Genomic DNA, 22969 nt, shown 5'->3' with positions numbered 1-22969 from the left:
GCATCCCAGTTTTTCTACACATACCATAGTCCTCATCGAGTCACACTATAGATGAAGAACCCAAATCCTGCACACTTTAGCAGAGGATAGGAGCATAATGTGCTTGGTGGTTTTTCTGTAAGGAGTTAGTGAGGGCAGTCTGAAAAACCTCCTCCCAGTGGACAGCCTGTGGCAGGATCCTTTAGGCACCCAGTGCGGCAAATGTGCCAAGTGCCAGCAAAAGAAGAAGAGCAAAATAAATGTGACTTTAAGGCAGATAAGTACCCACACATCTTGGAGCCCTGCAGGCACCAGTGAAGCTGTCAAAGTTCAGGTCAGTAATGTGCCACAACTGTCTGAGACATCTTTGAAGAGCAGGAGGAATGGAAGCAGCTCCTTGGGTCAAGCTCTCACAGAAATATGGCTGATATGAGGTACCTGTATAAAGGCATGATGGAAAGGAGCCCTGTTTGCAGAAAGTGGTCAGCAAAGCTCATAAATCACTCAAGAAAGGCCTGATCTAGAGATGACAGGGAGATGAACAGAGATGCTTGCTTTCAGTAAAGAGGTAACTGGCTGAGAGGAAAAACGCAGATATGTCAGACTTGAAAAGGTCAGGGGTACAATTTGTATTTGTCAGAATGAGCTTTCCAGGCAGGAGTCAAGGACATCTTGCTCCAACAAATAAATAGGTAACATCTTTGAAAAATCAAGCATCTTTTGTAAGAGAATTTACATTCTTCACCTGTGTGCTGTCCTTGGGCACCTCTGCATAAATTATATTTTTGGATATTGTTGTGGTTTAACTCCAGTCAGCAGCCAAGCCCCACACAGCCACTTGCTCACTTCCCCAATGAGCAGGATCAGGGAGAGAATGGGAAGGGTAAAAGCTAGAAAACTCATGGGTTGAGATAAAGACAGTTAAATAGGGAAAACAAAACAAGGAATTTTCTGCTTCCCATGGGCAGGCAGGTGTTCAGCCAACTCCCAGAGAGCAGGGCCCCATCACATGTAACAGTGGCTTGCAAAGACAAACATCATCACTCCAAACATCCACCCTTCCTCCTTCTTCCCCCCACTTTACATACTGAACATGATGCCATCTGGTCTGGAATATCCCTTTGGTCAGCTGGGGTCACCTGTCCTGGCTCTGTCTCCTCCCACCCTCCCATGCACCCCCAGCCTCCTCACCAGCGTGGCAGCACGAAAAGCAGAGAAGGCCTTGGCTGTGTGTGAGCCCTGCTCAGCAACAACGAAAACATCTCTGTATTATCATCACTGTGTTCAGCACAAACCCAAAACACAGCCCCTCACCAGCCACTGTGAAGAAAATTCAACTACCCCAGCTGAAACCAGCACAGATATCCACCTCCCAAAAAGGGGGAGGCAGCTGCCAAGAGTTCAAAGAGCCCAAGGTAGCACGACAGGTAGAAACTGAACGGCAGAGAGAGGGATTAGAGAAAGTGGGAAAAAAAGAAGAGTAGATTTAAATGGGAAAATGGAGCAGACAAATTTAGAAAGGTGGTGGCAGCAAGGAAAGGAAAACTGTGGTGAACAGAAACAAGAAGCACCAAAACACTGGAGGATAATGACATCATCATATTCTGAGGTCCTCTTCTGCTGCACCCTCTATGGTACCTGTCTTTAACAGAAAATTTACAGCAATTGCAGAGTCCCTGCCAGGCTTTACCCAGTCCCTGGAGAGCTAGGGGCCAAAATAGCAACCTCTGCACTCCACAATATGGTAAAGGAAAATAGGGCACACCACATGGCACAGAACAGTAGGGCTGATGTAACAGTAATGGAAGAGGAAGGAATATAACTTATCACGTCCCTCATACATCTTCTGACTAGACTGCTGTTGTAATATCATGGTAGAAATACAAAGCTGCACACTCATTTCCAGATGACTGCAATGCCCAAAATACCCAATGACAATTATGACATTGAGACAGAAGGAAATCATCCTTACCCTGGGAAGTTTGTACTGTAAGTGCTTATATAGACAGGAATAGTTACACTGATCTTATATTTTTTACTCTTTGTAAAGACATTTACAGTGATGGTTTATAATCCTAAAGCACAGACTGTTCAGTCTACCTTGCAACTCCACAGTTTGTGGTCACATAAAAGATAATTCATCTTTATTGTCTCTGTTTCTCCCTTCCACTCTAGCCTTTTTCTGCCTAGATTATCCAGGCTGAAACATTCTGGCACAGGCACTGTATCATATTATGCTTTTGTATTATAGGCCAACACACCACATTGTATTAACATCTCTCCTTCAATAATACTATATACAAAACCAGTACCCAGACCTTAAAAAAACTCACTTATAACCATGGACTAAAAGGACCCTAAATAGATGAGTCAAATATTCACAAACTTGTGAAAATGTGCATACCACTGCAAATCTAGTTATTCACATTTCTCTCCAGCTAAACAGCACTAATAACCCATACAAGTCCTCTGACACATTGCTTTACTTTGCTACATAATTGTTTCTACAGACTTCCTAATCAGGAAGTAGAACAACCTCTGGCTTAGTCTACCAACTTTCACAATTCTAAGCTCTCTCAAAAGAAATGCAAGAATTTAATATCCTTCTTTGCCATTAATTGGGGTTTTTATTCAGGAAGGTATGGATGACACAGTAAAATTCTACAATGTTCTACAATACCCAACAGATAAGCAGCCAAGTAAGTAGATGGCCATGGGATCATCATCAATGTATAAATATTGTTTCAATTAACAAACCAATATACTAGAGAAGTATGCAACAGCTACACAACAGGGCACAAACCCAAATAACATCTGTTATGGAACAGACAATGTTTAAAAATGACACATACACAAAGTGAGGATCTGGGCTGGAAACTCCAGGTGCTTCATGGAAAGATGCAGCAAATATTTGTGTCTGCAGGTGGCTGAAGCACATCCATGAAAGACAATATGAAATTAAGACAGGAATCTCATTACCAGGATTATGCAGACAATAGCATTCAGGATTACTATTTGCTGGCTGTGTTCTACATTTAATTTATCAAGTCACACTTAATACTGAAGGTAATACATTTAAGAATAATTAAAATTAATCATAACAGGAGATTAAATGTAAAAAATATGAATATCATTTTTGCTTTTAATTCACCATACCACTGTGAGAACTGCAAGAAAGAGCCACTTGCACTCTGTGCTCTATAAAACACAACCCTACTCTTAACATTGCAAATGTCTGACACTCCGCTGCCCAAAGCTAGACATATTTTATCCATGGAGTTTCTAAATCCACATGGTTAGTCCCCAGGATAACTCATGCCAGGCAAGCAGAGCCCTGCAGAAGGGGAAGGCAGGGCAGGGCAGACATTCCCTGCTATTGGCTCTCCTGTGCCCAGTCCCAGGGCATAGGAGGACACATATCTCTGAACTGGATCAAGAGGTGTCTCCATATGAGAACATGGTCACATTTTGGACCCCGTTAAACAGTGCTGCTGCATCAGTGTGGGAAGAGTGTCACAACAAGGCCTTCCCAAGCTGATGCACACTGTGCTGAGCCCACAGAGGGAATCTCCACCGAGAGGGCTCATCCTGCACCTTCACACCACCCAGCCCAAAAGTCTTCAGATTTGAAGAATAAAATGACCTTCACTCAAAAAAATACAGAAAACAGGCCACTGATTTCCTGTGAACTCTCAAAGTGTTATAATAAGCATTTATAGATGGGCTACTGAATGTCTCAACCATATAAGCAGACAGTCATTTCATCAGCAAAGTAATAACTGGAGTTGGTTCCAAAAACAGAGGAAAAGCAAAAAGGAGCTTTAGGGCACAATGTCACTCTTCTCCTTCTAATACCTTTACGCATATATCACTTGCTGCTACTCGACTTAAAAACTGTACGGCATGTAAGTACAAATCCTGCAAAATAAACACCATGGTAATACTTTAAACCCCTACGACTTTTCCTGGAGTATCTCTTTCATTGCTAACAGGCTACAAAAAAAATGAGTTAACCTTAAGTATCATCTTTCCCCTTCAGACTTGGTAAGGGTTTAAGCAATGCAAAATTCACTTATATGCATAGCAGTAAAAAGACATAATATCTTAATAGAGAAGAGCTAGTGCAGCACTGTTTATTACAGCCACTCAGTTTACTGCATATATCCCATCTCCAGCCAGCAGCCAAATCTGGTGTTTCTAACATTACTCTTCCAGGAGTATTTCTATTGGATTACGATGAGAATACTGGTATGACATTGGAAGCGTTTTCTACACAAACATATGTTAGAGTTACGTGGTAGAAAATATATATGTGTTTATATATATTTACATGCATATATAAATTAAACACTTGAGATCTTGATTTTCACGACATACTTTTGTGCCTTTACCATACATATGTATATACACATACATACTCTATTGCTGTTGGGAAAGAAACATTAAGTGTTCCTTTTCACTAAGCAAAGGACTTGGAGATTTAACTACAGGGCAACACATCAGAAATGAGAACAGTTCACAGAGGCACATAACAAATATGCTATGCATACATCTCCTAACAAAAGAATAATTAAAAATTTCTACATGAAGAAACTCACTGACAAAGCTTGAATACAAAATCTCATTGATAATAATCCGAAGTGTGCTAAATTTCTTGGGGCAATACACTGGTTACAGTTAAAATATGCTTATAGCAAAAAAGAATGTCAACCTTTTAGGGAGCAACAAACTGTTGCTTCAATTTTTTTTCTTAGCTTACCAAGAAGAAAAATAAGGTTGTAACAAAATGAAGCAATAACAAAGTAGCATATTCCTTGCTGTTAAGATACTGCAAAGTTAAATTACAATGTCACCAGTTCTAATTTCACTACTGTCACGTTTTCTTGTGATGCTTGCAAAGATCATCACAGCTCTTTCTGGAGGCAGAGACATCCACGCCTAAATAGCTGCTGGTGCAGCATTTCAGTTTCAGTGGGCAGTGGTATTACCTATACCCACCACCAAAAATATGGTAACTTTTACAGCATTTTTCCAACATACTTGATGTTGCTTACAAATAGTAATAGCCTAATACATGGAGTAGAAAATATCAGCCTCTCTTCTCTTGAAAACCCATTGTCTGGATATGGTAAACATGATTCAGCTGAGGATATTACCATCTACATTTCATTGTTACTAACATTGATTTCAGTTACTCCTTCATGGGATGCAGTTGAAAAGGTTATAAAAACATAGATAAATTACTTAAGGGGAGCCTCTGTTAAAAAAGGCAGAAGGCATAAATCAGAGCATCTTTAAAACACTTTTGGTTGCTAACTTGGGGCAATGAGGGAATATGAAACAGCTCAGGAACAACATGTCTTCACATCCTGAGTCCTCCCTGTCCAGGCTTAACTGTCACAATGCAAAAATGTGTTTTCCATGTCTACCTAAAAGAAAACAACTTCAAAAACAACTCCTGGAATATGGAAAAAAACTTGCTCTTGACTAAAATATATACCAAGTTAACTGTTTCAGTCACCAGCAAAACTTCAAACGGTTATGTTCCAGATGTGATTAAACCTCCGAAATACTCATCTGTTTGAATATACAATCACAAATAATAAAGCATGTGTCTTTGTTGTACCCACTGCCACATAAAGTTGATAACTGAATAAATGCTCACCTTTAAGGGCATCTACTCAGAAGGTAACGCAGTTTCACACCACATACTTTAAAAGGGAACAACCTAAATTTTGCTTTGGTTTATACAACAGAAAAAAACCTCTTCAAGGATAAGTGCAGAGGGAAGAATGAAGACTAATACCAAAATAGCTCCTGTTCCTAACACCTTTCTGATCCTGGCTGAGGCAATCTACTCGTACCTCGGACGCATGGTGGCAGCCAGCCAGCCAGATGACTGGTGACTTAATATACAAGTTCATGTGGGCTCTGGAGTCTGACACAGACAAGGGCATTAACTCTGAAGCCTCACCAGTCAGCCTTAATATTCAAAACTCATCAAATGAGTCATGACTACATTATAAGACTTTTCTTTAATACTTTATGCTTGCTTCCTTTTGTTCTGAACAGCTTTCACTGTAGAACGTTCTCATTAAATATGCACGCTTTTTATGGGAAAAGTTGTGATCAATTGATGCGTAGGTCAAGTATGAAAAGAACTTAAATGAGTATAATGCTATAATAAATACCATAATAGTCTCAGAACCGCCAATTAAAAGATTGGCATATATATATACCTATATATATCTATCTTGTTTCTACTGCTGGAGGCAGTTCTCACAATAAACAAGGCTTTGGGCCAAAATTCAGCCTTTGAGAACAATAAATACGTATAAAATACATGTATGTGCAGGCAAAGGATATATTGAAATCTACTAGGCTGAACAGCTTTAGTTTCATTTTGAAAGCCACTTAAAATAAAACCCAGTAGATGAAACAAAGAATCCACCCAAACATGAAGGCTCCAGCATCTTTGTTGAAAGAACAATAGCATATTACTCGTCATCCCTCTACCTTGTTGCAAGAGAACCACCAAGATAGTTATTGCTATAATCATATTAAAGAATACTTCACAAAATTATTCTTTAAATTAATCACTATTTGCAGATTTATCTTCATATGCTAATAGTTATAAATGCTTTAATTCAATTGCTCGGCAGAAAACATTCCAATAAAAGAAATATTGCCATTAGCATAACAAAAGGCAACCAGTAAAATCACTCCCATGCACAGGCTCAAAATTTCAAATGAAAGCAATATTCTCATATAAATACACTCTATTTTTGAACTGAACCCACTCTAATGATATGTTTTGTAATCTGATGGCTCTCCCACTGGAGTATACATGATATTAATGAAAGCAAGATCAAATTAAACAGATGACATGATTAACAGTATTCATTTCATGCATGACTGTTTTACCGGAGAGATAAAGACCTGAAAGTAATTACCACCAAGTAAAACTCCTTCACTGACCTCTCCGTTCCCAGCTAGCAGTCCTTAAGTACTGATGCCTTGCAACAAAGACCAGTGCCTTTCATCTGTGGGCTTTCTTTTACGCTACAAGCTGAGCACCTCTCCCATTGCCTGCACGCAGTACCTCTGTATCTATGTCTGTAATGCAGCATAAAGATTACTGGGGAAACCTATCAAACCGGCAGGCAGCAACCCCGGCCGCCAATAAGCGGGAGGCACATGCAGAATCCAGCACATGCTCGCTGAGGCTCGCAGGCTGGCAGCGCTGCTGAGCAGGCTGCTAATCTAATTATAGCCCTCCGCCGAGCACAGGGCTGCTGAGGCACCGCGCGCGGAAACAGAGCCCGGCACATCACACCTTTCAGCCCACAGCATCAACATTTGGGACTGCTATTTGTCTGGGTGCGTTAGGATAAAATCCCTGTTTGGGTTTTTACGTTACTGTTGTTGTTGTTTTTCCAAGTGATTCACCTATGAGGGGTTTGTCTCCGTCTCTGAAAACAAGGATATATTTAGGTGTGCCCTTTGAGAAGCTGGCCACTTGTAGTTTGCTAGGTCTATTTCAAGGAGACAGTAAAATGCAGAGATTTATTCTGCCAGTAGGAATTCTTGTTTTGAATCCACGCATCACCAGCATCACACACAGCAGACCTCAGATCAGGTTTTGCACACTACTGCAACCACACACATGCCTTCAGTGCACAGTAGCCCTACAGAAGTCAACAGGACCCCCTCTGTCTGTCCTTTACGTTTACCCGTGGGCAGACACCCAGATGATCAGAGGGCTTCTGTGTGCATTGGCACATAAAGTCCTAACTAAGCTTTCACGAGGCTAGGGTGCAAATGCCAAGGAAATTTTTGCCATTGTGCAAAACAACTTAAGTCATTTGGAAAATACCATGAGCAAAGACTACTTAGATGTATGGGGAACTAACACAACTAAGTCCTACATGCTTACTTACGCTTATTTTATAAGTAAGTCCACTAAACAAAGGAATGTTATGACCCAAGAGAACACTGTGTGTTTGAAAGACGCTGGGAGCTTCTACATCAGGTAAATAACAGTGAAAAAAAGATACAGACACTTGTTGTTTAGTCTTCCTTGGTAGTACATTTCAATTAATCCTCACTCTGCTTAGCACAAACAGAAAAACACTCTTCAGATGTTTTCTGTTCCCGCATGGTTCATATAATCACCTAAGCTCTACATTGATCAAAAGGTTTTCAAAAATCAGTGACAAGATGGAAGTACACAACTGTCTCTTGTGCTACAGCATTATGCACAGACAAACTACAATGCATCTTTAAGATGTTTCACTAAGTTACACATAAGCCATATCCATAAACATTACACTAACAAGATCCTGAACCCCACTGCAATAATGAGTTCCACTGTGCCCACACTGGCATTTTTCCTAATTCTCTACTCTTATCACCAGCACCATACAGTATCAGGCACAGTCCAAGACCATTATGTGAAAGGCTGTCTATAAACATTTTTAGCATATTGTACTTACTTCAGTACAAAAATTGTATTTGCTACTTTATAAAATTTTACTCATGGAACAAGACCTCAATGTGGTAACAGTGCAAGACCATATTTACTGTAAGTATGTAAATAGCTACGTCACAGGTTTCTTAATCTGCCAGAGGAAATTGCTCATAAAGAGTTGCTCTGTGCTAGAAGTAGACTTCATCTCTGTAAGACTAATATTCTCAAAGCTACATATGGCTAGAAATAAAAAAGAAATGCAGAAAGAGTGACATTTTGCTCCTTGATTCAACGTTCCGTCAACATTAAGTTTTGTGTTGCAATAAGAGAAAGAGGCTGTTTTATTTAGTCTTTTTTTTAGATTACATCATCTAAGAAGCTCATCAATTTTTATAAATTCTTCTACAAAATACTGTGGAATATTCCAAGTTTCTCAGCCATACTGCTTGAAACCAGGAAACTATATATTTAATGAAGAAAGGCAGGAGAGGCAGTTATACAGGGGTTAAAAAATTAATTGGAATAGTTCAAGAGGCATGTGAAAAAGATGCACAATGATTTGATGATCAGATCTACAATGCTGTTTTTCTAACATTTTGCCAAAGGTAGCAACAGGGGAATAAGACCAGTAAAAGTCTTAACCTTAGTCCTCTGATCCAGCTATTGGGAATGCTCACATTTGCCAAGCAAAAGAAAAGATGCATGAACACAAAAAATAAAATCAAGGAACTTAAATCATTCTTCTAATCTAACCCACATTCACAAACCACCAAGGCATGGATGACATGTGAAAAAATGACCAAGAAAACTGAAACAGGAATCAACTAGGCCTCAGCTGCTACATGACTCTCAGTTTCGGCTCCCTCCCATGCAAGCTGCTAAGCCTACGTGTGCGTGCCCCCTCTGCCCAGCAATGCCCCAAGCCCTCGCTGCTTCACCCTGCACAGTTCCATCACGGCTCCCCAGCAGCCAGCCTCCTGCCTCCTCCCACAGAGCTGCTGGCTCCAAGGGCACGTTCAACCCACATCCCCAGCAAGGGCTGCCCTGGCAGCACACCCTCAACATACCATCGCAGCAGGGTGTTTATTCCAGGAGTTGCTTTCTTTTTTAAAACCTCATGGCAGCAGCTGTAGTTGAAGGACCCATAAACAGCTGCAAAGGTGAATTTCAAGAAACACCTATTTGTCTCTGCAACATAATCAATACTCACTAAACCTCTGTGCTTAGCTTAGCAGATCAGTCGGCAGAGTGCCAAGGTCTATCTCAATTTTTACACTAGCTTTTAACCATCATCACAATATGCTGGGTCAGGAAGGTATGGGGAACTGCACAGCGGGGCGAATGTTTAGAGCCAGTGGTCATTCACAAGAACCCCCATTTGGCAATGGCATATGGCTGAAACTCCAACTGAGGACAATGCAGAGCTCCACCAGCCTGCCCTGCCACCCGTGGTGATGGCACATGAGCACCTGGACCATGCACTGGACCCATGACAGGATACAGCCATCTATAGATGTGCCAGCAAGAGAAGCCAAGAGAGGTTTCATAAGGACACAGTCACAAGAGACTCATCAAATCCCAGAGAACACAGGTTTCATGAGGACACAGTCACAAGAGACTCCAGCAAGCCTCTGTTGGAAATGAACAAATTGTCAAAGGTACACAAGTTGACCAATATTTGGAAGACTTTCATTGAAAGCAAAAGCCTGTCCCTGGCACAAGTTACCTGCATGTGCTAAGCTTCAAGTTCCTGCTCCTCCGCAAGGAAACAGAAGGTCTCTACAAAATTTTTAGCAATTATAAGCAAGTTAGGCTTTCTCCAGCTCAGTTCCTTGACAGAAGAATTTCAATTAAAATTCTCTGAAACCATATGGTCCAAACCAGATGCCCATCACAGAGGGGAGGAGAAAGGAAGAGCTATGAGGGTATGATGAATTCATCATATGACACTAAACCCAGCTTCCTAAAGTGAAAACTGTCCAGCTAGCACATTAATGAATTTTACACTTCATTTAGGCATATCTAAGTGAATTAACAAACATTTTAATATTTTGGGAACAAATAACTTTCTACTAGGTTATTATCACTTGTATAAGTACTTCCATATCCAATTATTTCAATACAAGAATATGTTAAAAAATTCTGATGTGTCTTGCAACTGAACAGGTTTCACTCTGGATACCACTTAACCTTTGGCTTAAAAATGTATCAAATATTGCTTGTAAACTGCTACCTCAGTTACTTAATTAGATTTTGCAAAGTATAGCAAGCATATGGAATGAAAATGAGTTGAGCAAAGTGGTTGGTGAACATGCTGCATTTCTAAAGGCAATAGTGTGGATATTTCCAAGCTGTAGCCTTGAGAGGTTGAACTGAACCAATTACTCTAATGAATATTTTACTTGGCTTGATGCATTCATTAGACTTTTAGAAGTAAGCTAAACCATCCCATGGTTACATTTATGTAACAAGAAAATCTTAAGATTTGTCTTAAGATTTTTTGGATGGTACTTCTGACATTTACACAATTTGAAAGATAAGGGGACAGTTTTCCACAAATTTTTCTACATTTCAGTTTTCTTTCCCAAATAAATTTATCTAGCATTATTTTCTTTTTCTTTTGAAAACTACCTTTGATTTCACAATAGTTATTTGCTGAGTTCTTTCCTTTCCTAGCAAGTATTTGGGAAGTCTGCCAGTTGGTGGCAAACTCTTCACTAGGCCCATCATCATTTATGGAGGAAAATAAAACATGGGCCTAGCGTTTGCTGTATAAACTTTTCTCTGGAAGTCACAAATATCTTGAGGCTGGCACTCAGCATCAACACACTTATTTTCATTTTGTGTAGCACAGAGACATTTCTTGGATTGCTCCAATTCTGATTGGTAAGCAAGCAGTTACCTGTCCACATGTGTGTATATGTCAATGCTCTCAATCACTGAAGTTGGACAGCTAACCTGGAACTTCGAGCTGTTTTTCTTTTCAAATATGCTCATTATATTCATAAATGCCCCAGACAGAATGCCTCTGTAAGCTTAATAACAGGCAGAGAAGTCTCTATATTAATGCCAGAGACTCGCTGCAGGATGGCACTAAGATTGATTCCTACAGACTATTTTTTATAGCATTCTTATTCACGTTTATCTCAGAATCATAAAAAAAGCAAACAGAAAAAAATCACCCACATTCCGAAGTACACTACCTCCACAGACCTACACACTGGCAGTATGTTCACTGCAGACCTAACTGACTAAAAGGATGACACCAGTCCATCACTGCCACCTCAGAGAGCCAGGGAAGGAGTAGTTCAGCTGTCAGTGAGGTGGGTTTCATCCTACTGCTGATGGATGTGGCAAAGAAGGATCTGAAGTGAAGCCTGCAAGAGGTTTACTATGCTGAGCACTTGCACTTCGGACACAAAACCAAATGTGGAATAACACAGCATTGTTCTGTTTTTAAGAACACACAAATCCCAAACAAAAGGTCATTTCAAAGATTTCTCATTGCCCTGAAGTATGCTTCCCTTCACATACCACTCCAACACATCTCCATACCAATGTTGACTTTCCATTCCTCCTCAAGTTCCATCCATTTTTCCTTCAGTGCAAGGTTTTCTTCCACCATATTTCAGCAATCACCTGAAACTACACAAATATGCTTTGTGCCCTCTTGTATTTCCACCTTATTTTTTCCCCAACCTCCCTTCCTCACAGCTACCAGCAGAGATGCAGTATGAACTGTCCATTTCAAAAGGCGTAACACCTTTCAGCATAACCAAGGCCTTCTCAAGACCAAAACATGTGTGCCTCTTAGCCACCATTTCACAGCCTCTGGCTGACTAGCTAGATGGCCACAAAGTTGGTGAACCAGAGAAAGTGACCACACTGTTTACAATAAGCACAGAAATAGCTTTAAACAGTGCATCCAGAACATGGACCCCATATAATGTATGACTGACTCACATAATATCAATAATCATGACCCTAGTGACACAAAAATTGCAAAATATATTATAGAAAAAACAGCCTCTGCTTCCAAACGGTTAAGTGAGAGAGACACATTTGCAGACCAGAACAAACAGATTTTTAAAAAGAGTGCAATAAAAAACCCCAAAAAACTAAACATGGCTGAGGTAAGATGTTGAAGTCCTAGCATAAGGTATAATGGTAGCAAAAGTTAACTGCTCACAAGGACATGGGAGGTTAAAACTACACTGGAACAAGCCACAAAAGGGCTTCAAAAGTGGAGATACATTCTTTGTAGTTGCTGGTGGAAAATGGGTATCCTAAGAGAATCATTTAAGCCAGAAAGCTGATGACAAATACTGATTTCCCTAGTGAAAAAGCAGAAAGAGCTTGCAATATAGTAAGTAAACTTCCAGCACCTCCACATTATTAATCTCCATCACCCCTGCTGGCATCTTCTTCTTTTCTATTTAGTAGCATCTTCACTATGACCACCTTGCTGAAATGGGTGGCACAACCTGATGCTGAGTATGTCCAACTGAGATAAGACTGGCTTGGGAAGACTTTAAATACAAATCTTCCATTTGGAGGACAGGTGCAATTTTTCAAAAATGCTATGCTGCAAAGAGTGCAAAGGCTGAAAGATAAAGTATAGCATTCCTCCCTTTGAAGAAAAAAACTCTGTCAGACTTGCTCACTTCTGTAATTGAGAATGTTTTTTCCAATTCTGAGTAAAAAGAGCAGCTCCAAGGTTTTCTTTGATCTTCTGTGATGACAATGAAGACCCATCAGGTTCTCTAAACCCCATTGTTTTCTTATTCTTCAAAGACTGTTTTTCACTCTCTTACATCTCTCTATTCGAGAAGGTGTTTATGTTGAGCTGCAAGATGCAACTAGAAAGCAAGTCAAGGTGCGACTGTTGGAACATGAAGTGGTTCTTTGCAGACACTAACGCATACAGGCACTTGCACAAACTCCTCCTTGCTGCCAGGCAGCTCTCCGGGAGCTCAGAGATTGCAAACCTTTGAGACTTCAAGTCTCCAGTCCACACCCATAATTCAGGGTTTCAGAGCAACTCTAAGATCTTATTACTTTACACCAGAACTGAAGATGTTTAGCACAATGAATCCCAGATGAATGCAATGGCTTTGGTTACCACAGAAATCAAGGCTAACAACTTTGAAGGAAGCCTATTAAATGTCAAGCCCTTTTAGCCAAAAGTAAAATCAATTTAGATTTTAATCTTAGAAAGATTGTAATTAAATTTCTAGAAATTGTGCCCATATAAAACCAGAAACTGTGACTCGCCATACTGGAACCCAGTCTCATGGTGTTCTTACAAGAAGCCAGAAGCATTTTGCTGGCACAGATGAAAAGCCTCTCCAGGAAGAGAGGTTTAATTATTTAATAGAGCAAGCCAAAAGCTCTTTTATGAAAAAGTCATCAGGGCTCTTACTCTGTATAACTTTCCTGAAGAAGAGCATACTTTCATCTTGGGCAGCTTGTACACCTAGCAAGTTAAATTTTGCTGAGCTGATAAGATCCCCACACCCTTCTTCCAAGAACTGCTTGATGCTTTTGCCCAATCCTCTGATGCAAAATGACCACACAAGTCATATAAGAGCTATAAAAACTTAGCATAAATGGAGACAAATGAGTGGCCACTCCTCAAGCCGACAGGCTCCCACCGTTTGCTTCCCATCCTTTTCTGAACATTTGAGCAGACACTCCCCTCCATGCATAGTGCTCCAACTAAGGTGAGGGCAAGAGTGATGAAAGCTGAGAAGTGCTCTGAAGAAGACAGGAAACATGCACCAGGGGAACTCTGCGACATTCTGGAGACAAATTACTTACTGTTCTGCCTTCTCAAACCTTCCTTGGGCAAAGCAGCAGGCATTTTCTTCATCTTCCTTTCCTAGTCCTGGGAGGAAAAAAAAGTTGCCCAACTTCCCAGCAGCACATGTCTGCGTGGCACAGTAGCCCCACATAAGTCACCACTTGTAACACTACTGGTGCCAATAACCAGAATTTCTTCAGGTGGCCATTCTTACTATGTGCCCAAACTGGATGGAACCTTTCAGACCTTTGTCCCAGATGCAACTCCACAGCACTTCCAGAACAAGTTTCTAAAAGCACAAGCATTAGAATTTTCTGTTTTAAATTAAGCAAATTGCAAATACGTAACAACCTTCATCTCACAGGCACTTTAATTTAACACTGCTGACACGCACATCATGTTAGTGGGCATTTATTATTTTGTCAAGAATTTATATCAACATAAGATTAGGAAAAATCAGAGCAATGGTTACAGGCCTGAACCTAGTCTTTATTGTAAACTCATATACAGTTTGTGAGCACCAACATACAGCAAGTATAAGTCAGCTTTCCTAATAACATAGCCAGTGAAGCTCAGTACATTTTTGAGATCATTGGTTTCCCACTACATCAAGTGGGTGACATCCCAGCAGTGAGTCCTAAAGTCCTAAGCACATTGGAGGTAGGAAGGGAAATCAGTAATCCCATACAACATAACCTTAATAGCATAACAGTAACCCTTTTTGTCCCTACAGAAACAAGCACAAACAGGGGTAAATAAGGTTAAAAGGTGAGCACTCAAAACGAAGCTACGTCAGAATTGGACCTTTCAGTCAGTCTCAAACATTTATCTCCTGCATGTTCTACAACAATGCAATCTTTACTGACATGAACCAAGAAAGTCTCTTCTTGATGTCTGCCTTAACCAGGATTTAAAGAAGCTGCTCCAAAACTAATCCTCAAATAAAACAGACACTGATATTTTCAAAGCAAATTCCAGGAGTCTGTAGTCAAAACATAAGCAGCACAACCACAGTAAAAGGGCTGCTACAAAAAAACATACATTAGCAAGTTTCAGAGCTGCCTGTTTAACACTGACTTCACTGTACACATTATTTGTATTCTACAACAGAAACTGCGTAACTATGAAAAGTGGTATAACTTGAAAAATGTCCTAATTTCTATACAGTTGGACTGCTGCCAGCATTTCCACCATATCCCCCTCACTAACACGAATATTCCTTTTTGGAAGGACTGAGGGGAAGCAATGTGAACAACCCTGCACATAGCACTGAGTTTTCATGCTGATTTCAGCACACAGGCTGCAGCATGTGCATGGCTAACTTGCAAAAATCTAATCTCAGAGTATTCAAGCTGTTCTGAGTACATACCACTTCCCCATTTATATAATTCTGTATCTGTTTCATTTAAAACAAACTGAAACAGCTTTGAAATATTGATGCTGGGAAGAATTTAGAAGGTTTGTCTTCTCCTTGGGTACCTGGAATATAATAAACTCTTGTGGTAAACTAGTACACTACATCAGGTAAAAGTACATCAGGTAAATAGCTTCTACTATTATTTTGCAGCACATCAATAAAATGAGACCAAAAAACAACCAAATTAGACGTATGATTTCTTTTTTAAAATTCCACTCTCTATGTTAGAGCAAAGAGCTATTTCAGAAGTCTGTATTCATTCAGAACTTGGTATTTAAATTGACTTTCACAGACCTAAGAGTGCATACAGGAAAATTCTGAAAATTATTTGTCATGTTTTGCAGTATTCACATCAATTTTTTGGGTTTCTGTATACTTGTTATTTCAATTCCCAAAACTAGCAAAAGAAGCAAAACTAGCAAAAGAAGAAATTTGGAGTAAAACCAGAGACTCCTTAAAGTCTTCCCAATTATATCATATATTAGAACATCTCATGTCTCCCATCACATGGCACCACTCCAGCCTTACTGCAGCTGAGTCTGAGTTAATGTTTGGCAGAACTTACAGGCAACTTCCTCAAGTAAATAAAAATACAAGAGGAAAAAATATTAAACCAAAGTAACTGGGTAAGTGAGATGACCTGGATATTAAAAAAAATTAAGTCTAAAATCTGTAGAAGCTGCTGGTGGTGAAGGAGATGATGCATGTCTGCACTTGAGAAGTACACTATGTCAGAAAAAGCCTAAACACAACAAAACCAAAAGGAAATTTAAAAAGCATGCGTCAAAAAAGAAAAAGGCAACAAAACATACACATAAAAGGTACTAATAGGCAGAGAACTCCAGAAAACAAAGGATGCCTCCCAAGTGGCATTACATCTTACCTCACCTCACCAGCTTTCAAAGCCTGCTGCAGGCAGATCTACAGAACTTGTGAGGAAAACAATAGAATTGTCACAGTTGTATAGATTATTTGCATCTCACTACTACAAATCTCAGGGGAACTTACCAATAACTACTTTGAAAACAAAACTATCCAGGCAAGATCCTTCCCAGAAGCAACACAGGCAGCAGCTCATACTTGCCAACTGTATTTCTTGTAGTGTAGACATAACTTTTTTTACAGATAGACAGATTTAATTTACATCGTCTTCAAGGCAGTCAGATGGAAAAAGAATATTGATTTCTTGTCTGAACCCCTGCAATTCAGCACTTTGATAGAATTAGCCAAAGGGCTGACCCTCCACCACGGTTAAATACCATACTCTGCAGCACAGAGCAATCCTCAGTGGAGGAGGAATGCAGCTAAGGCCTTGGCAAAGACCAACCACCAAAATGAGGGCACCACTGCACGTAGCAGAGAGAAGACATCTCTTCTTAGAAATAGTATCACCTCCAAATGAAAAGTGCAGCCTCTTGGCAGGTGGGGTCAAGTTATGTTGTGTTTGAAGGTACTGTGAAAGGAGACCAAGAACTTACCCTCCATATGCCTTGACCATCCCAAGTGCGAGCCTGCAGAGGCTGTACTCGTGAGAACACTTGGGAACACTTCCTGCATTGTTTTGGGTTTTTGTTTTTCTAAACATTAATTAAACTCACTGTAGCCTACAACTGAGAAAATGAAGATAGAAACAAGGATAAGAAGATAGAACAAAGCTAAAGATAGGTATAGTTACCTGATGCTTTAGATAACTGGTGAGTCATTTGAGTACTTGCACTAGAATTAAAGCATTCAAAAATTAAAGGCTGCTGCCGTGCAATCTATAAAAGAATGAAAGACTACACTATGTGCATATCCAGGCTGCATGTCACAGATCCCTTCTGCCCCACCCCCCCCTTCCCAAGATTACCTGTATTTTTTGTTAAAAGATAAATCAATTTTCTTCTTTATACAAAGTTCTTTAATACAACTGGTACCATTAATTTGAAGAGACTCAAAATATTAAGCTAACAAGATAGGAAGTAAACATTATCTAGGACACCTTCTCCTGCTTCCCTTAACACTGATATTTAAAATGTTGACTGTGACTTAAGTAGGTGAGTGCAGCAACTTAGTATAATCAAAAGAAATTGTCCAAGGAAATGTGATCTAATACTTGTAATTTAAAATTATCTTGCAATTTGATCTAGAGAATAGAGAAAACAGAGACATCATTCAGGTGAGTCAACATTTTCATTACAGGCTGCCTATTGCAGTGAAAAATGTGAATGAGCATTGCAAAAGATGTTCCTGTAGAAATGAGTTATTAAGATGCAACTTGAAAAAGTCACAAAGTAAGCATTGTTTATATAGATTTAGTCATTTCTTTGAACCCGTACTTGTTAGTAGAACACAGAAAGAGAGGAGAGATGACAAACAGAAAGCTCTTAGAAGACAAAACACTACAGGAACAATCCACAGGCAACAGAAAACTTCATTTAGAACTGATGCGAATACAGCAAGCTTGAAAATGAGACTGATCACATTTTAATGCCAAATAGTTCCAGATAAAGACAACTTAAATCGCACTGAAATTACTGATTTTTGTCTGAGGTCATGTATCTTAGTCTTTCTTTACTTGAGCACTTCACTCTAGAGTGCTTCTGATCAAATATTGTTTATATGACACAGGAGAAAATACTTCACTCCTTCGAAAGCTTAGAGCCCCTAACCCAGTATAAATTACAAACTGCAGCTGCAACAGGCAGCAGCAATAAAAGAGATGCAGTGATGTTATTTTTTAGCTTCTCTTTTGTTAAACAGTATTAAATAGATCTATGCAAAAACAGGTTTCTTTCTGAAAAATACTTTACAGATCAGAAAACTATCTTGAAGATGTCGACACACACAAAGCAGAGAAGGCTGACTTAGTTTCCAGATTGTGCATTTATCTAGCACAAGTATTTATACTTAAGTCTATTAAGAATTCTGTTAATAAGAAACTTGCTAATTGTTGGGAGTAACAAGCTCTTCTCATTCCTTCATGCAATTATAGGAGGACTCAGGGACAATGGTGGAAAAATAGAACCAGCTGCAAAACAGTACACAGAGAATTGATTTTCTATTCTTTGTACTCTTTGGACTTCAAGAGATCACAGAGCTTAGTACCAGTTCCTCTGGAAAAAATTAAATAAGGATTCTTTTCATTCAACACACCTTCGAAGAAACAGGACTAGGTGGAAACATTTAATTTCATGGCAGAGCAGGTAATTCTGGATCACCCACTATAACCACCATGAAATTAGCTGCTGTTACGGAAGGATAAGGACTATCTTGAAAAGCTACATTTGGTGCATGATGCAGCTTTTGGTAAGCTGGGAGACAACCCCAGAACTGGCAATGACAGTGGTAAAATTCCAGGACCAAGGTTCTCCACTGGAAGTTCACTTACAGCCCACCACCTTGCAGATAAAGAGAGCTGCTTCCTCCACGAAGGAGAGGTGCAGGAGTTCTTGCTGCAGAAAACACGTAGCCACTGCCTTCTGAACAGCTCAATGCCCCATAGCACTACTGGTCAGCACTAACCAGGTGCAGTGAAAAATCCACAGTGGGCATTCAACGCTCAAGATCAGCAGTCAATTGACTAATGCGACCTACAGGTCCCATTTGGTACACCAGGTCCCTCATGCAACCATATCTAGTGGATGCAACAGGAGAGTATCCCACTCATTGCCTCAATTCTGGAAACTTCCTCATTCGGACTGGGCCCCAAAAACCTTTTTGTTAAATAAAAATTAGTTTCACCACGACTTAAATTTCTTTCAAATAGAGAAAAGACCCAATGTAATAAGAACATAGAAAACAACCTTTCTCACATACTACATGTTTTTGAAATTTCCTCCTTCATAAATTTAAGTTTAATCTTCCTTGTAAAAATTTTACAAGGTCCAGAATTTAGTTATTGTTAGGTTTTATGGCTCTTTCAGAGAAGTAGTAAGATCACATACCTATTATTTTAACAGTGTACCTCTGGTAATTAACGTAGCTGAAAATGTCATAGTCTCTGAACATGTATCCACCAAAGAAACAGCAGGAAGACCTAGTCTGTTTAGTTGTTAGGGGTGGGGGTGGAAGATCTGAGCATCTCCTAGGAGAATAAACTTTACAATTGTCACAGCTGAAAGAAGCGCTTCCAAAAGAACAAAGCTTACAACTCATATCAACTTCTGCATATCAACACTGACTAGCAGCTGGGATCTTATCAACTGTTGATTGTTTGTTTTGCTTTTTTAACAATAAAAAACGAACAGAAGAAAAGGTAGAGGCAATCCATACACTTCTGCCTTTCAAGTCATCTCCTCTTGAGAAACCAACTGCAGAACTTCTGGTTGACATGAGACAATGCAAAATCCACAAAACTCCTTTAGGTATCTGTGTGGTTTCCAGTAGTGAATGCCCAGAGCCACCTGGGAGACAAAGAACAGTGACCACATAGGTTGTGACAACAAGTACTTCACTGGACACTCTACTCCCGTGTGAATGCTGCTGTGGGCAGCCAAACAAAACATTGATCCCTGGACATTCATAAATGTGCTCAAAGATTTTCCTTCCCATCAGCACTTTCTTCACCATATTGGCTTGGAGAAGACTACTGTAAGGTGAGACCTGACTGCTTTTTTATCTTGATGAATGCTCATCTTCCTTCTACTAGGTCAGAACTTCAACATTACATGATGGGAAAGGCTAAGTCCACGAGGGGATCCTCCCTGCAGTTTGGGACACCTTAAGGTTTGAAGGCCACATATAATGCAGACAAAACAGTGCTGAGAAAGACAACTTATTTCTCTTTCTGCAGCTGATGACCTTCATATGACTAATTCTCTGAGAAGATGCAAAGTGCTGAATAATGGAACTCCAGCAAGGACCTAATAAAGCCCTCAAGAAATATCTCAAGAAGCAACAAGAAATGACGATTTGCTGTTTACAGAAGTTTGTGTAAACTGAATAAAAGTCTAAGACTTAAGGACAGAATTCTCTGGTGTGAGTTCATGGTAAAGAGACTTTCCTGTCTTTGGAGTGCATTGTATACAGCTATACATAGAGACGTGATTGTCAGTCACTGACCTCACTCAGTATCACAGCAAGTTTTGTGGTCCTCTTTTTCCCCCATCATCAACTTCAGATATGGTTCACCAGTATCACAATAATATGGCTGGGTCTGAAATTCTCTGAGAAGTGTGAAATGAGCTGACACCAAACAAAAAACTGAACAAGATCACTCTAGTGGTAAAAGAATGACTCGTCTTACAAGATCTTTTCCCTTCTCCTCTCTGCCTCTTGCAACTTTACATTTCTTCACATGTTGGCCCACCCACTCTCAGGGTGACCGCCGATTTTGGGTCATTCTTTAACCATCAGAAATACCCTGCCAGACTCTCTTATCTCACTGCTTCTCTCACAAGCACTCTGCAGACCTGTACCCCTCTTCTTTTCTGGACTTTGCAACACTAACCATACTTGAAAGACACAGCTCAGAGGGCCCTATCTCCCTCCACTGCTTTCCATCCACATGCTGCCCATGGTAGGCCCTCCATCTCTACTTTTGCCTCTCCACCACTGTGTCTGCAATGCTTTCTTCTGGGCATGCTCTGTCATCCCTCCTTTGTTTCTGTGAATGTCAGTGACCCCTTCCCTCCCCTCCTACCCTATGCCTGTTACTCCTTCCCCAAGACTTCCCATGTACACCAACCCACTTGCCCCAGCCTCTCACTAACACAAGTCTCTTCACTAAGCAGCTTCCAAACATGGCTCAGCAGTGCTGCTGAGCAGCACAGCAACTTCAGGCTCACCACCAGCCACCTTCTACCTCCACATAGACTGATTTTTCTAGAGAGTGGCAGTGCATATACTTAATCTCTAAACTCTGCTATTCTAATTCTTATGAACTAGAGTAGCAGAAATGAAAGGAGTAGTAGCAGCATAAAGTGCAAGTTCAATAATAAATGCAATCTTCAGCTGGAAACAAGCAAAGAATGAAGACTACAATCTCAACTATGAGCTGCTGTTAGGAAACCACCTGTGATGGGCTTCTTGAGCAAAAGGTATCCCTGGAAGTGAAAAACATACTACAGACTATGAACTTTCAGTAAGCCGGAGATGTGCAACCTTTTCATCTGAGAAACCAAGTTAAAAGAACAACAGAACAGTTGAACCAGTTGGAAGAAAGAAAACCACATTTTCAGCTACTTCAGCAGGCAAAAAAATGAGATCTTGCGCTTTCCAGAGGTGTGCACTGAGCGAAAACCACAATGGCAAGAAAATGCAGTTTGCTCACCCACATTTATCTTTGAATCACCAGGGACAAAGCTGTTCAAGATACAGACTGGAGGAAACAACCGTTCATTTAGAGGAGCAAGGTTTCTGCAGCTCGTAGAAAACAGACATCAGGCCTATCACATGGAACACACGATGTAGCACGTATTACCTGCGGCATAATCAGTAAGATGAAGACACACCAGTGAATTCATGCATCACTATTCCTTTGCATAGCAGCACAGTTGTATTTTTGTATCGTGTAGCAGAGCTGTAGCACAGCGTAAGAAAAGCCGGTGCCAGCAGAGGGAGGCAGCTGCTCTCCAGGACATGCATCTTCACGTTCCCCGATGCACAGTAGGAAGCCAACAAGTTTGTTTTTGTGGAAGTGAACTCACCCCTCAGCCATTGTGTAAATGTGGCTTTAAATCAAGCTGTAATTAGATTTTGCTGTATTTAACAAAACCCCTCTTGTGCTCCTCTTTTCCAGCTCTAGACAGGAAAGAAATGTATTTGTGAAAGAAAAAAGGAAAAAAGTTTATGCCTCTTCCCAGAGCATGTCCTGGCATGCATGCAAAAGCAAGTACAAAACATAAAACAATAAGCTTACAGGACACTCAATCTTCACATTACGTAGGAACACAAGGATCTCTCAGCTGGTCCACTGTTAAATAGCAGCTCATCATTATCAATATTCTGCTTCACTACATTAACCTTGTCAAAAGATACTAACAGTCCAAACGTTGGAGTTTAGCTTCTCTTCACAAATTTAATTTACTTGGCAGAAACAGAAGTGGAAAACCTCTGCTAAAGATTCCAGCAAATTAAGACTGCCACGTAGTCCTTCTAGGACAAATTTTTTTCCCCTCCTAACTATTATAGTCATAGCATTCCCATTTCTAACCAAACAGCTTTATCCCCCACTAGCAGTCTTTGTATACTCTGATAAATCCAAAATAAAACTGTGTTGTTTTTTTTTTCCAAATCTACTTTACTATAATACATGTTGCACAAGGTGGTTTTATTTTGTGTAAGTTCTTTATAGACTAAACTGCATAATTCCACTGCA

At 40.1% G+C, this 22969-nt stretch overlaps 1 protein-coding gene across 2 annotated transcripts in view; it reads right to left on the bottom strand.

Annotated features, from left to right (window-relative positions):
- FAM110B (family with sequence similarity 110 member B) overlaps positions 1 to 22969 on the bottom strand; it is a 115064-nt gene that overhangs the window by 56187 nt on the left and 35908 nt on the right. Inside the window, exon 1 of one of the 2 annotated variants that reach the window (XM_082294682.1) lies at positions 6958 to 7093. The exons of the other annotated variant lie outside the window; for it this stretch is intronic. The gene's annotated coding sequence lies outside the window, so the exon portion shown is untranslated. Of the gene's footprint in view, positions 1 to 6957; positions 7094 to 22969 lie in introns of those variants that run through there. 2 annotated transcript variants of the gene reach the window in all.

Source organism: Coloeus monedula, assembly GCF_965178545.1.
Source record: "Coloeus monedula genome assembly, chromosome: 1".
Classification (NCBI taxonomy): Eukaryota; Metazoa; Chordata; class Aves; order Passeriformes; family Corvidae; genus Coloeus; species Coloeus monedula.
Note: the sequence above shows the minus strand (reverse complement) of the source record. Positions and strands in the feature narration are given on the sequence as shown.